The sequence below is a fragment of the Amphiura filiformis genome, chromosome 11 (genome assembly GCF_039555335.1).
Source record: "Amphiura filiformis chromosome 11, Afil_fr2py, whole genome shotgun sequence".
Lineage (NCBI taxonomy): Eukaryota > Metazoa > Echinodermata > Ophiuroidea > Amphilepidida > Amphiuridae > Amphiura > Amphiura filiformis.
In genome coordinates this window covers 26,095,681-26,110,186 of record NC_092638.1, presented here as the reverse complement: position 1 = coordinate 26,110,186, position 14,506 = coordinate 26,095,681, and the positions used below count along the sequence as shown (strand labels likewise).

Genomic DNA, 14,506 nt, shown 5'->3' with positions numbered 1-14,506 from the left:
GTGTATTTCTATGACTTTCGTCCGCGTTTTACCGCTACAGTTTTCGTTATTGTCCTCATTTCCCCGTGAAATAGGGGGGAAAATTCAAAAGCGTCCTTGAAATGGTAAAAATAGGGGTATTTATTTCGGAAAAATGTCCTCGATTCCTTGTGATAAGGGGTGAAATGAAAATCGTCCTCAAAATGATGAAAATAGGGGAGGTATTTGGGGGCAAATTTTCCTTGATTTCGCGTAAAATAGGGGGTAAAATTGCTGCAAATATCCTCGATTCCCCGTGAAATAGGGGTTATTTTCAAATCCTGGAACGGTCATACGTCCTACCTTTAAATACAAACTGAACCCACCGGGCCAAATGCCTGTCTTCATGACTATGTCTTGCACTATACCTGAGGCTCACAAATTCCCAGGCATTGATCTTGGTTCTTTTTCTATTTTAGGGCTGTGCAATAATTATGAGCCCTGGGGAGGGTAAAATGGGGGGGAGGTGGCAAGAAATTTTTGGCGAGCCAAGAGGGGGGGAAGCAATTTTGGCCAGCCGAGAGGGGTGGGGGGCAAGTGATTTTGGCACGCATTCATTGGGCGCCTTTCTAATAAAACGCTCTAAAAGGCTTAGGTAAACAGTACGGAAACGCTTAAATATGCAAATTTGGCAGGCCGAGAGGGGGGAAGCGATTTTTGGCGGACCAAGAGGGGGGCAAGCGATTTTTGGCAAGCCGTTTGGAAATTTTACCTGGGGGCTCATAATTATTGCACAGCCCCTTATAGATTATGGGTTGATTTGGGCCACAAAAATGTAGGTCATTTGCAAGGAAGTGTGGAAAAGTGTTGAACATATATAGGACAACTCATACTATTTCCTTGTCACAGAATGACTCAAGTCATTGAAACTAGTTATTTCTAGACAATGCAATGTAATATGTCAAAGTGCACAAAAGAAATCAAGAAATAAGAAATGTTGTAGGCATGCCAAGTCAATGTTAGAAGAATGAGAAATAATGCAAAGTTGAAAAGTTTGACCTAAATTTGTTTCTGTTGTAGCTACCATGTTATAAATAAAGGTTTTCCATAGTTAAAATCCCGCTTGTGTCATTGATCACGTTGATATTTAGCAAAATGACTTTTGTCATATGATCAGATTTTCTGATTTAGCAATCACTGATGTACAGTGTTCGAGTTAAATTTTTTACCTTGGAGTGCACTTTTTCATCCCATTTTGAAAGTTGTGGTGTAATTTCATCTGATGCACAGCAATTTGAAATGTAGCCTTGGAACAATGAAAATAAGTTATAGTTTTGTAGGACACTAACATTCAACATAGGCCAAAACATGAAGCTTATGGAATTTAAAGGAGGATTTCGTGATCCTAGCATCCTCTTTTTATGACATTTTTCAGTAGATATCCACGAAAAAAGCTTATTGCCAAAATTTCAGTTGATTCCGATTTTGCGTTTGCGAGTTATGCATGATTATGTGTATTATATTACACTGCTCCATAGACAATGTGTTGTAATTTCGTTCTGGTGCACCAGAACGAAATTCAAATTTAGCGATATATTTTTGCTAAAACTAATTAATCTGCAAGAAATATTTGGTACATAAACATTATGTAGCCAGAGGTATCCAGTGGTGTAAAAATCTCAACTTTTTTTTGGGAAAAGTGGGGGATGAGGCTGTGGATCACGAAATGCCCCTTTAACACACACAGTAACAATGAATTTCAGTGTTTTGTTTATTTTTGAAAACTGTCTTTACTCTCTTCTAAGATCTTGCGTATTTGCTATGAAGCTCTATGATGTACACAAATAACTTGTAATTGTACACAAATAATTAAATACAAAATAAATACAAATAATGAAGATAGCGACAACTGGTCACAAAAAAGTCTTCTCCAATCTTGTAAAAAAAAAGATTACAGGGCTAGACTTCATATGTGACACGATCTGGTCCATGGGGGCCAAAGGCGGCAAATTTGAAACTGAGATAAAGGTCAAAATATGGAGCAAACAACAACTTTAGAACCAAGTAAGATAGACCTTTGGTGTTTTCAGTAAATGTAAATGATAGCCCATTGTATGTATGATGTACTAATTACAGTAACTCAATTTTTTAAATGCCACCTTTGGCCCCATGGACCAGATCATGTCACATATGATACTGGATTGTGTGCACATCAAATGAAAAATAACTGAAACTAAGGACCTGATTTTATGCACATTATCAACCTTTCCTTGTATTTTTCCAATTTATTGATATATTTTTTAATCAAGGCCAATTGAAGTATCCATCAAACATATAAAGTCAGTAAAATGTAATATCGCAAGTTTCCACCGTACTTTGAAAGTTGTCTTACAACATGCAAATTTTGGGGTGCAAATTGTACTGCGAAAGGTAGCCCAGTGAAAGGGCTTTTAATCAAGGCCATTTGAAGTATCTGTCAAACATATAAAGTCAGTAAAATGTAATATCGCAAGTTTGCACCGATCACAACATGCAAATTTTGTGGAGCAAATTGTACTCATGAAAGGTAGCCCAGTGAAAGGGCTTTTAATCAAGGCCATTTGAAGTATCTGTCAAACATTTAAAGTCAGTAAAATGTAATATCATAAGTTTGCACCAATCACAACATGCAAATTTTGTGGAGCAAATTGTACTGGCTGTGAAAGGTAGGCCCATTGAGAGGGCTTTTAATCAAGGCCATTTGAAGTATCTGTCAAACATATAAAGTCAGTAAAATGTAATATCGCAAGTTTGCACCGATCACAACATGCAAATTTTGTGGAGCAAATTGTACTGCGAAAGGTAGCCCAGTGAAAGGGCTTTTAATCAAGGCCATTTGAAGTATCTGTCAAACATTTAAAGTCAGTAAAATGTAATATCGCAAGTTTGCACCGATCACAACATGCAAATTTTGTAGTGCAAATTGTACAGCTGTGAAAGGTAGGCCCATTGAGAGGGCTTTTAATCAAGGCCATTTGAAGTATCTGTCAAACATATAAAGTCAGTAATATGTAATATCGCAAGTTTGCACCGATCACAACATGCAAATTTTGGGGTGCAAATTGTACTGCGAAAGGTAGGCCCAGTGAAAGGGCTTTTAATCAAGGCCATTTGAAGTATCTGTCACAAACATATCAAGTCAGTGAACTGTGATATCGCAATTTTGCACCGTACTTGTATCGCAACAGGCAAATTGTTTGGGGTGCAAATTGTGTGGTACAATTTTGGGGTGCAAAAGTGTAAGCGGTTATTTTGAACGCTGCTGATATATATATATATATATATATAGTACCTTTAAAGCCATAATGTGTGATTATTATAATGTGAAATTATAATGCCCAATGGTGTACTAAAATACCACGTAAAAGACTAAGCCTGAAGTGTTTTATTAACAGTACAATTTAACTTTTTATATTAAAACCGGGTCGACCCAGTTTTATTCAGAGTTCATCGATCGAATGCTTGCTAACATCTCCCGCGGATGTCAGCTTATGTGTACACACGTCAAGCGCGATGCTCCGTGTAGTATTACATGTTACGATCGGCGAGCGTATTACACGCATTGTAGGTGCTGGAATGAAATCACAATTTTCTTCGTTATATCTCATGTTTGGTTCGAAATTAAAAGGGGATAATGTGATGAGTGAAAACAAACATTTATATAGGAATCTATTCTTCAGGCAAATCACACATTATTGCTTTAATTGTCAATCAGTCATGTATGGGATGCATTGTGTGTGTCTGTATGACTACACCTGCCATTTGAAATTAGGCGAGTGGGCATAGTTCCTGGAGTGTCATCATCAAATGTTAACAACAACATATTCTTGTTATGTTTACATTCAATTTCCTCTGATGCTATCATTTAATTGATTCTATTATGTATGTAGTTTAAGTGTCTGTTCTGGTTCATGACTCAGTCACGATGCAATACACTATTAATAGCAAGTTATGGCATAAATGGAAAACATTGCAAACATGAGTAATACCTATATATACATATGGGAATCCCCTATTAATTTTAGGGCAAAAGCAATGAGTGTCTTGAAAGCGGCCACTAGACTTAATACGTTTCTTTACACCTGGAGTCCGTTTGACCAAACTTAGCCTGTCATTGAGTATCGTGGAACAACTTGAATGTAGCGTACATCAATAACGTGTGTGGGTACTAACAGCCAAACTGTTAGCATATTGTGGGAAGGAATTTCGGTCAAATTGACTTCTCCACAAGCTTCCACATATGAAATCAGGGTATGAAATAAACTAGAAAAGGTTGCATAAAAGCAAAAAGCTGAGCCCTGATTCCTATTTAGTCCTGAATTATCACTTGCTAGTTCAATGTTTTACCCAGTTCGCAAAAGTATTTAAAAAAAGTCCCAAATAAACCCCCCCCAAAAAAAAGTCTTTTTTAATGCTTTTTTGGTCAAAAAATTTCAAAATTTTCACAAAATTGCCTCCCCTCTGGAAAAAAAGGTCCACTTTTTCAAATTCTGAATTTCAGGGCTGTTACTTGCCTACTGTATTTAGCCTATTGGAAATAAAAATCACAACACCAGGCTAAACTTTTTGTCCTGAACCATAGCCTGCCCACCATGATAAAGTCTATACATAATAGGATACACAGGGAATAGGAAATGGTGAACCAAAATAGGTTTTCTCTGCAATGTGATATCAGAATTTGAGCTAAAATTTTACAAGGCTATTGATCTGTGCCATTGGTTATTAGACCATTTGGCTTACACCAGGGTTGTTTGATTTAAATCACGCCGATTTAAATCATTGATTAAAATCGCGATTTAAATCACTTGATTAAAAAAAAGAGGGGTCCCAAATATGTCGGTGGCGGAATCAATTTTTTATGACCCCCCTATCGTGGGCAATTTTTTTACGACCCCCTATCATGAGTCGAAAATTTTATGACCCCCCTTCCACCTACACAGACTCAAGACAATTGATTCCTTCCCGGAACTATGGTGTGGAGCGCGCCAAAAAGAAAGTGTGCGGAGCGCATTAAATTGTTATCGTAAGTGTAAAGAAGGCGTGCGTAGCGCGTAAAAATTGTGCATAGATTGTACGCACATTTTGATTGCGAAATTAAAGAAATTTGGAGTCACCAGCCTTAATAATTCTATAACCCCCCTATTTGGGTGTTAAAGAAATTATAACCCCCTCTATTTTTGGTCTGATAATTCTATGACCCCCCCTTGTATTTTTGGGGACCCCCCCCCCCCTTCCAAAGAAAATGCCAGTCCCCTTACCAATTTTTTTCTTTGAAATTTTCACATGTAAAAACATGTTTTGATTTTTTTGTAAATATCTGGTAGGATTGTGCATATGACTAGTATTCCACTGGTACTCTTTTGACTTTATCATGGGATATAGCAGTTCTTCAAAAAATCAATTTAAATAAAAAAAATTTAAAAAATCAACAACCCTGGCTTACACTAGATTATTCAATCTGACTTTGAACTTTAAGAAAATGCTATCTATGAAAAACTGACCAACTCACACAATAAAAATGTTTGAAAAGTAAGTCCATGGAGAGCTACATATATTTATGAGTGTACGTGTTCATTGGAAAATTTCATAGTAACTCATAGAATAAAAAAGGCAACTTCTAGGGGTTTTACATGCAAGAGCTCAAGAGAAAAGGGTTCCAGGAAATTGTATGAACCCAAAATGGTTCTTTCTGGTCACTACAGAACTTGGCATCCTCTTTTTATGACAATTTTCCATAGATATCCACAAAAAGAACTTATTTCAGTCGATTCCGAAGTAGCATATAAAAACGCCAAAAGACTTTACCAAATCTGTACCAAAATACATTTTGTAAGTAATAAAAATAATGATCATGAAACTAAATCAGAAAAATATGTGAGTTATGCATGATTATGGGTATTACCATGATTACACTGCTCTATAGGCCACTGGTTGTAATTTTGTTCTGGTGTACCAGAATGTAATTCAAATTTGATGATATTTTTGCTTAACGAATTAATCTGCAAGAAATATTGTACATAAACTTTATGTAGCCAGAGGTTTCCAGTGGTATTAAAATCTCAAAAAAGTGGAGGATGAGGCTGTGGATCACAAAATATCCCTTTAAGGTTAGCAACTATTTTAAGCTGTTGCGATTTGGTAGTTCACAGCATCTTGTGAATGGTAGTGAGCTTTGGCAAAACTTGCATTGATCATTGCATAGCGAGTGTGTAGAAGAATTCAAATATCACAGATATACTTTTGTAGGTCATGTGGTTCTTAAGTTATGTTGAAAAAAGGGCTGAAACAACAACACTTTTGTAAAACAAACATAACTCAAAACAACAATAAATCAAGCATGTTTTTTAAGTATATTATTTGTAGACTGAACTTTTGCAAAACAGCAAAGTGTTATTTTTTTTAAATATATTGATTCAGATAATGAAAATCAATTTTTTGGTTGCTTCGACCAATAATACCTTGTCTACCCTTAAGAACCTTTTTAAGTTCTACTTGGAACCCTTTTTTCTAAGAGTGTACATGCCACTTTTCATTAGATTTTGCCACAAATGCAAACATGAACTTACTTTTATTAGAGTAGGAGTCGTTTCAAATCCTCCAAATTTCAATAATAATAATAATAATAATAATAATATTTATTTCAATTGCCATAAATTACAAACATGAAAAAACATTAAAAGCAATTTAAATGACAATCCATGAAAGAAGAAATAGACTAAACAGTCCAAGCACAATGTGTTCTTCTTTCCTGATTATATTAAAGTACATATAATAATAATAATAATAATATAAATTAAGATAATAGATATGCATTAATTAAACCAGAAACATTTGTAGGGGAAAAAAATAAGTGAAACACTCTATGACATATCTTATGCACACATGATGTATCAACAGTGCACAAAATAGGCAGTACAGAAAATAAAACATGCGTGAACAAAGTCATTGCCTTAGAGTGGGCCTACATGCAACTCAAATTATACAGCTAAATTACCTAAATTTAAACAAAATGATAACATGCATATGAAAAACATAATTACATCATAAAATGTTCTTTACACATGGCCTTAAACAAGCTAAGGGAGTGCGCAGAGCGTACATCAGTGGGAAGTTCATTCCACAAACGTGGAAAGGAAACAAAAACAGAGTTGAAAAAGGCATTGGTATGAGAACTACAGTGGAGATACTTGACTTGTCAGTTGATGGTAACTGTGAAAGATATTATAAATCAATAATCATGAAATTATTTAATAAATTTACAATAACCTGTTTAACGGACAAGGATATTAAAAAAAACCCATTAAGAATCAATTAATGATAAAAGAGGATACCTTGATATGCAAATAACTGAAAAAGAAGGAGCACTATACACCAACTTGATGTGGTGGAAACAAGTAAAACAAGAAGATGCTATGTAAAGGGGGACAACAAATTAATGTAGGCACAGAAGTAGGTAAAGTCTGATAGCCAAAAATTACAAATTCTACAGCATACAGAAATGTTAAACTGCTAAAATAACAGGGACCAACAGGAATATATGTTCAAAAGTGCACTGGAAAAAGTGATAAAAGTCACTTATGCAGATACCCTGTATAAGTCAAAAACACATTTATAAGAAACAATAAAAAAATAAATAAAACAGGCATGATCGAGAATGATCATCCATGAAAAAACCTGAAAAAGCCTGTGAAATTAAGCTTAAAAGGCCAAACACAGGCTGAAATTAAAAGAAAGTGAGAAAATTTGAACCAAAAAACCATGAATTCAGGCTTAAACTTGAAAATTCTCATGCGTGATAAAAAAATAAGCAACTATTTACACAGCCACATACATCACACAAAAGACTTTACCAAATCTGTACCAAAATATATTTTGTAAGTAATAAAAAAAATGATCATGAAACTAAATCAGAAAAATTGTAAAACTTTCTTACCAATAACATATCATTCCAGCTTGACTGTGTAAGCCTTTGGTCTGGTTACAGGAAAACATTAACAGCAGCAAAACAGAACCCATGTAAACAACAGGATATCCCAAAGTAACACTGAACAATTTTCCTGAAAGCGCAATAAAAAATAAATCAAAATTGTATACACTTTACAGTGGCACGTGGCAGCCATCACGCATGTGCAATTTATGTTATTGTTAAATGATCGTGACTGTTAGAGCTACACATTATGATAACTACAAGTTCTACTTGATGAAGTCACGCATGACATACATTTAAAACGTTGGGCAATTCCAGTTGAAATCCATACGCCCCCTATGGAAGATATGACCTTAATCCCCAACACGGGTGTAGGTTTCAAATAAAGTCACCCATTTGAAATTCACACTGTGTGAAAGGTTAAGGTCATATCTTCCACAGGGGTGTATGGATTTTGACAAGAATAGCCCAACTGGTCATGGATGAGTACTCCCCACACTCCATGAGTCTGTTGCATTGTATGGCCAAACTTTATATCCTTTTATCCCATTTTCTCTCTTTTTTCCCCCATTTATTGATTTCATGAAACTAGTGCATACTAAACTTAATATAATTATACCATACTGTAAGGTGGTAATTTTCATGCAATTAAATTTTTATGCTAAAACAATTCAAAACACAGCATTGGCTTAGGAAGATTTTTTTAAATTTTGTTGATCCATCCTGGGGGTGCCTGAGGGGGGATTTCCCACTTGGTGTCAGGAAAGTTTGTGAAAAATAGGTCAAAAACACCCACTTTTCCCAATGAAATCTGTTCATATTTTTTTTTATATAAAGGTAAAGCCATAATACAGGGGGAGTATGGTTTTCAAAATGATAACTAAATGATAATGACCATTACATTTGAAAAACATACTCCCCCTGTGGAAGCTATTTCCAAAATCTTTGACAGGGAATAAATGGAATAGCACAATCTAAACTTGAGTACCCCAATATATATCTCAAGAACCACAAGATCTGTTCAGCTGAAAGTACATTGTATGAATTTCTTAGAGGTTATTCAAAGAAAACCATGTCATATGTTTCACCCTGATAATTGAATTTGGAAAATTATCCTTAAACTTTTAAAAATAAAGGTTTGCATCATGTTAACTACTACAGTTGAAATTAGCATACAGCCTGCTGCTACAATAATAATATGTACCAAATGATGCCATGTTTAACAGTCAGCAATCCAATGAGAGCCTTAATGTACGATTTCCGTCAAATTTTAATTTTGTTATTCTTTATTCACAATGTTGAAATAATATTATCCGGGAAGGGTTGATGTCCATTTTAAGTTGAAATAACAAGGTAAAGTGAAAGAAACCACACTGGTTATTTTGGCCATTTAACATGCAGTTCTATGGGAGGACATATTATCATAATTTTTAAATGATGATAATATGTCGAACTTTGCTCTATTGACCTACAAAGACAACAGATTTGGCCGATTCCATTTAAGTGCAAGTTGGGACATGTGTAAACATTACAAATATGCAAAAAAATCAGGTTTGAAAAATATTAACCAATTTCATATTATAAGATTGTACATTATGACTTAAATGCTATCTTCAGTAGATAGTTACACCAAGTCACTGTTCAAAGATAATTCATTACTCCAAAATACACCAAACAAATGAAATGCTTTGCTCTTTATAGAAATGTTTTTGCTTTCAGTAATTTTTTTCTGAAATTTTGTTTTTTATAACGTATGTAAGTTACTGGGCAACCAGCAACCCAACATTCAGAAACTTCACGCAAATCATGTGTAATATCAGGTTCTGGGTTTGCACCACACACCATAGTTACATCATTCAAAATATACACACCACTTTTGTGTGCGACTCAGTATTATGGGGAAATATTTGCTTGTTTCTGCACCAGCGGTGTGATTTAAATACATGTTTATACTTTGATCAGCTCGTAATAAGCGGGAAATGTTAGGCTTTTACCACTACGCGGAACTTGGACCCACGTTAAGATTTCTATCAATTGACATGTCCGGTCTTTATTTTGTGTGTTATAGAAAGTAGACAAAGTATAGCACTTGTATTAATAATTTGTGATGCTTCTGGAGAGATGTGACAAGAAAATTCTCAAAATGAAATTATTTTGATATTAATCCGCGATGTTATAAGGCCCGCCGATTACGAGTTGATCAAAGTATAACTACACATTGAACTACATTACACAAGTTAAATGTTTATTTTCACTGATCACATTATCCCCTTTTAATTTCAAGCCAAACAAATGAAGTATAACGAAAAAAATTGCGATTCATTCCCAAGCCTACAATGCGTGTACTACGCTCGCCGATCGTATTACATGTAACCGCACGGAGCATCGCGCTCGACGTGTGTATATACAAGCTGACATCCACGGTACATGTTAGCAAGTACTCAATCGTTGAACTCTGAATAAAACCGGTCGACCGGTTTTAATACAAAAGTTACATTTTACTGTTATTAAAGCACTTCAGGCTTAGTCTTTTACGTGGTATTTTAGTATACCACTGGGCATTATAATTATGCAAAAAGTAGAAATCCGAGTAAAATTGAGGGCGTCGCTGTGAAGCAAATCACACATTATGGCTTTAATACACCATACATTTGTAAACTTACCAATCATGGAGATTCCCAGTCAGTTGACGCTATACTTCACTGCTAGCTTTGACAGCATACAACATTCCAGAAAATTATCACAATGCTACGTTTTTAGGTAAAAAAGGTTAACCTACTTCTAAAGTTTGTTTGGCTTATATAAGGCAGAAATTATTCGGCTTTTGTCACTGCAACTCATGCTCGCATAAATTCACATAAGCGTGCGCCAGTCACGCATTACGCAATGCACAACTAGTGTTAGCATTGCACCCAACTGCATGCATGCCATTCTATATCAATACACGGTGTTGAGTCTTATTTTTTCTGCCTTATATAAACCAAACAAACTTTAGCTCTGGTTCATGAGGATTGTGCAATAATTATGTATACCCGGGGTGGTGAATTCTCAAAATGGTCTGCCAAAAATCGCTTGCCCCCACCCTGTGGTTGTGCCAAAAAATTGTTGCCCCTCTTTTGATGTGCCAAAAAATTCCCCCCTTTTGCTGTGCCAAAAAATCTTTGCCCATCCCCCCTACATTGCAAGATTTTTGGGAACCCGAATTTAAAACCTTAAATTATCTTATCATATAGTGTGAGTGCATCAGCAAGCAGAGAATTTTGCATATTTGAATGTGTTCCTAACGTTTTCCTACACCTTTTATGGTGTAAATTAGAAACGGTGCCCAAAATATCTGTGCCAAAAATTACTTGCCCCCTGGCAAATTGCACTTCAGACACAAGCTCTATTTGAGGGCATAACAATCAGTTCTATATACATGTGTCCTAATTTTCCAAACTACAACAATTAAGAGACAATGGTGTGAAGGTAATAATAGGCCATGTCTAATAAATCAGCAAATTAATAATTGTGCTATCAGTGCACACCTGTTCCCTCTAGGCAAGCAGGACAATAAGCTATTACAATTGAAATCCTTACACCCCGTATGGAAGACATGACCTGAATGTTCCACAGAGGGAGTGTGAATTTCAAATGGAGTTACCTGAATGGATGAGTCCATTTGAAATCTACATCCCCTGTGTGGGAGATCAAAGTCAAATCTTCCACAAGGGGAGTATGGATTTCAAGTGGAATAGCACCAGTAGGCCTAGTCATCCTGGCTGTATTGGAACAGGGATGTGACAGACAAAGATCCCTGATTGGCATAAATAGGTTGTTTTAAACTTATTATTTACTGAAGACATCGTAAGCTGTTGTTGCTGTCCCAATTTTTTGTTTGGTATTGATTTTACCACACAATTACATATAAATCAGTCTGAAGATTTGAATTTCAACCAGCCTAATCATGAAGCTCCCATGGCTGAGTGGTTATGGCACAGGTCTCGTAATCCCGAGGTCCTGGGTTCAATTCCCAGACCAGATCATTTTTTCTACTTTATTATTTACCACAGCGAACTTGGTGAAAAATTATGCTTATTAAATATATATAATTCCTGTTGATCATGCCACTGTTTTCCATATGAAGATTAAACTTTTCAGTTAAAATCACATCTGCTCTCCCTCATTGATTTTTGTTGAATGAATCATATTGTGTAGGAAGATTGTATCACGACTGATTATTTACATAATGGAACACTTTCCCGCTTTTCTTCTTTAAGGGAACGGGAATGAGCGTTTTGAGAGTTTCGACAGTGTTTTTTGTGGGACATGAGAGCATATCAAACCTATCGAATTACGTTCTGAATACGAAGTATGTCTTTCTGATATCAAATAATTTTCATTTGATATTTTTCACATTTTGAGATATAACAGTCCTCAAGTAAATTTTATAAATTTAATGATATAGTCTTAAAGTGTATGTAGCTGGGAGAAAAAGCCGACGATCAATTGAAAATTTTGACCTTTCATATTGAAGATATGGATTTTTTCCCAAAAAGACTAATTTTTTTTTGTGTTTTGGAAAAAAAAATCCATATCTTCAATACGAAAGGTCCAAATTTTCAATTGATCGTCGGCTTTTCATCCCACTTACATACACTTCAAATATAAATCATCAGATTTATTAAGTTTACTTCGAGTACTGTTAAATATCAAAAATATCCATTTTAATGATTTGCCGTAAAATGTGTATTACATTGCGAATTTCAAAAAATCAAAATTATTTGATATCAAAAGGACATTCTTCGTATTCAGAATGCAATTCGATATGTCTGATGTGCTCTAATATGTCCCACAATAAATACTGTCCAGAGGTTCATACCCCTTCCCTTAAATGAATCTTAATTGAATGCCTTTTCCATTTAGAAATGAAAAGATCAAAGACTGGGATAATATACACTTAAAGGGGCATTTCGTGATCCACAGCCTCATCTTCCCACTTTTCTCAAAAAGAGTCGAGATTTTCAATTTCATACCACTGGAAACCTCTGGCTACATAATCATTATGGGATGCCAGGTTTCAGATAATTACATGATTTCCTACTTTTTATAAAAACAGGGAAAATCTGTTCCAACTGACCAAATTACTCCAAATTTCCGCATGTTTGTTTATTTTCAGCCCTTTTTAGGCTTTGTAGCCCAATTTGCGCACTTTTTCAGGCTTTTCCTGCAAAGTAACTTCAGGCCACTGGCTTCCCTGCATTAATGTTTATGTATATAACATTTCTTCTTGCAGATTCATGTAGCAAAAATATCACAAATTTGTATTAAGTTCTGGTTAACAGAACAAAATTACAACACAATGGCATTTGTCAAAAAGCACCCTAACACTAGAACGAAATTACAACACAGTGGCCTTTGGAGCAGTGTAATACACATAATCATGCATAACTCGTAAACACAAAATACTCCTTTAATAATGACGTGCATGAGTTGGCATCCTGTAATCGTGAGTGTTTGAACAATAATTGTGATTGTTGACCTACTTTAATTCGACTGTGTCTCATCCTGGGCAAAAATATCAAAAATCCAAGTTTTGCTTGTGTCTTCAGTAGGGAGGGAGGGTCAATGGGCTATTCCATTTAAAATCCATGTTACCCCTGTGTAATATCTATTGTATGTATGTAAGATTTTAGAAATATCTTTCACAGGAGGAGCATGAATTTCAAATGGAATGAACACATTAGGCAGCTCCATTTGAAACTCACCCTCCCTCTGTGGAAGATTCAGGTTGAATCTTTCTCAGAAGGTGTATGAAATTCTAATGCAGCTGCCTAATGTGTTCATTCCATTTGAAAAACATACTCCCACTGTGGAAGATTTCCAAAATCTTCCACAGGGGTAACATGGATTTTAAATGGAATAGCCCAATTGGCCTTTGTGTGTTCTCATCCTGGGACAGAGGGTATCATGCATTCAAATTAACATGAAGTCTCAAAAAGCACCCTAAGTAAGTATTTGCGAGGTCTGAAAATCAGAAAATGTACCTCTATAAGTGCAATTTCCTGGTATTGGCATTGCTTACACCCACTTTTAGAAGCAAATAAATCATTCATTTTCTTGATCCTAAAACCACAAATACAAAAGGTTAGAACTTTTAACCTTTTATCAATTATTATCACCCTACATTTTCCTGAAAGGACCCTAAACACTGTGATTAATTTATTTTGCAAGGTACATGTATATCCTTTTCCTTAAATTTCCCTGTATTCAGAGATACCCTATTCACGATACGTATGTACAATGCCAGATCAATAAAAAAAGACCCCTTTCCCCTTTTACAAGATATATCCATTTTTCCCAATTTTGGGCGACTCCAGTTGAAATCCATACACCCCTATGGAAGACATATGGCCTTAACCTTCCATACAGAGAGTGAAGATTTCAAATGGAGTCACCCATTCAGGTAACCCCATTTGAAATTCACACTCCCTGTGTGGAAGATTAAGGTCATCATGTCTTCCATCAGGGGGTGTATGGATTTCAACTGGAATATCCCAATGTTGCATAGATATGAAGTCCAATCCCAGCCAATGGTGCATG

The 14,506-nt window shown here is 35.4% G+C and overlaps 1 protein-coding gene across 1 annotated transcript in view; it reads right to left on the bottom strand.

Annotated features, from left to right (window-relative positions):
• LOC140163591 (uncharacterized) overlaps positions 1–8,404 on the bottom strand; it is a 47,839-nt gene extending 39,435 nt beyond the window's left edge. Inside the window, exons 1-2 of the mRNA XM_072186905.1 lie at positions 8,317–8,404; positions 7,931–8,054 (exon numbers count right to left, since the gene is read on the bottom strand). The gene's annotated coding sequence lies outside the window, so the exon portion shown is untranslated. The remainder of the gene's footprint in view (positions 1–7,930; positions 8,055–8,316) is intronic.
• Between the last annotated feature and the right edge of the window lie 6,102 nt (positions 8,405–14,506).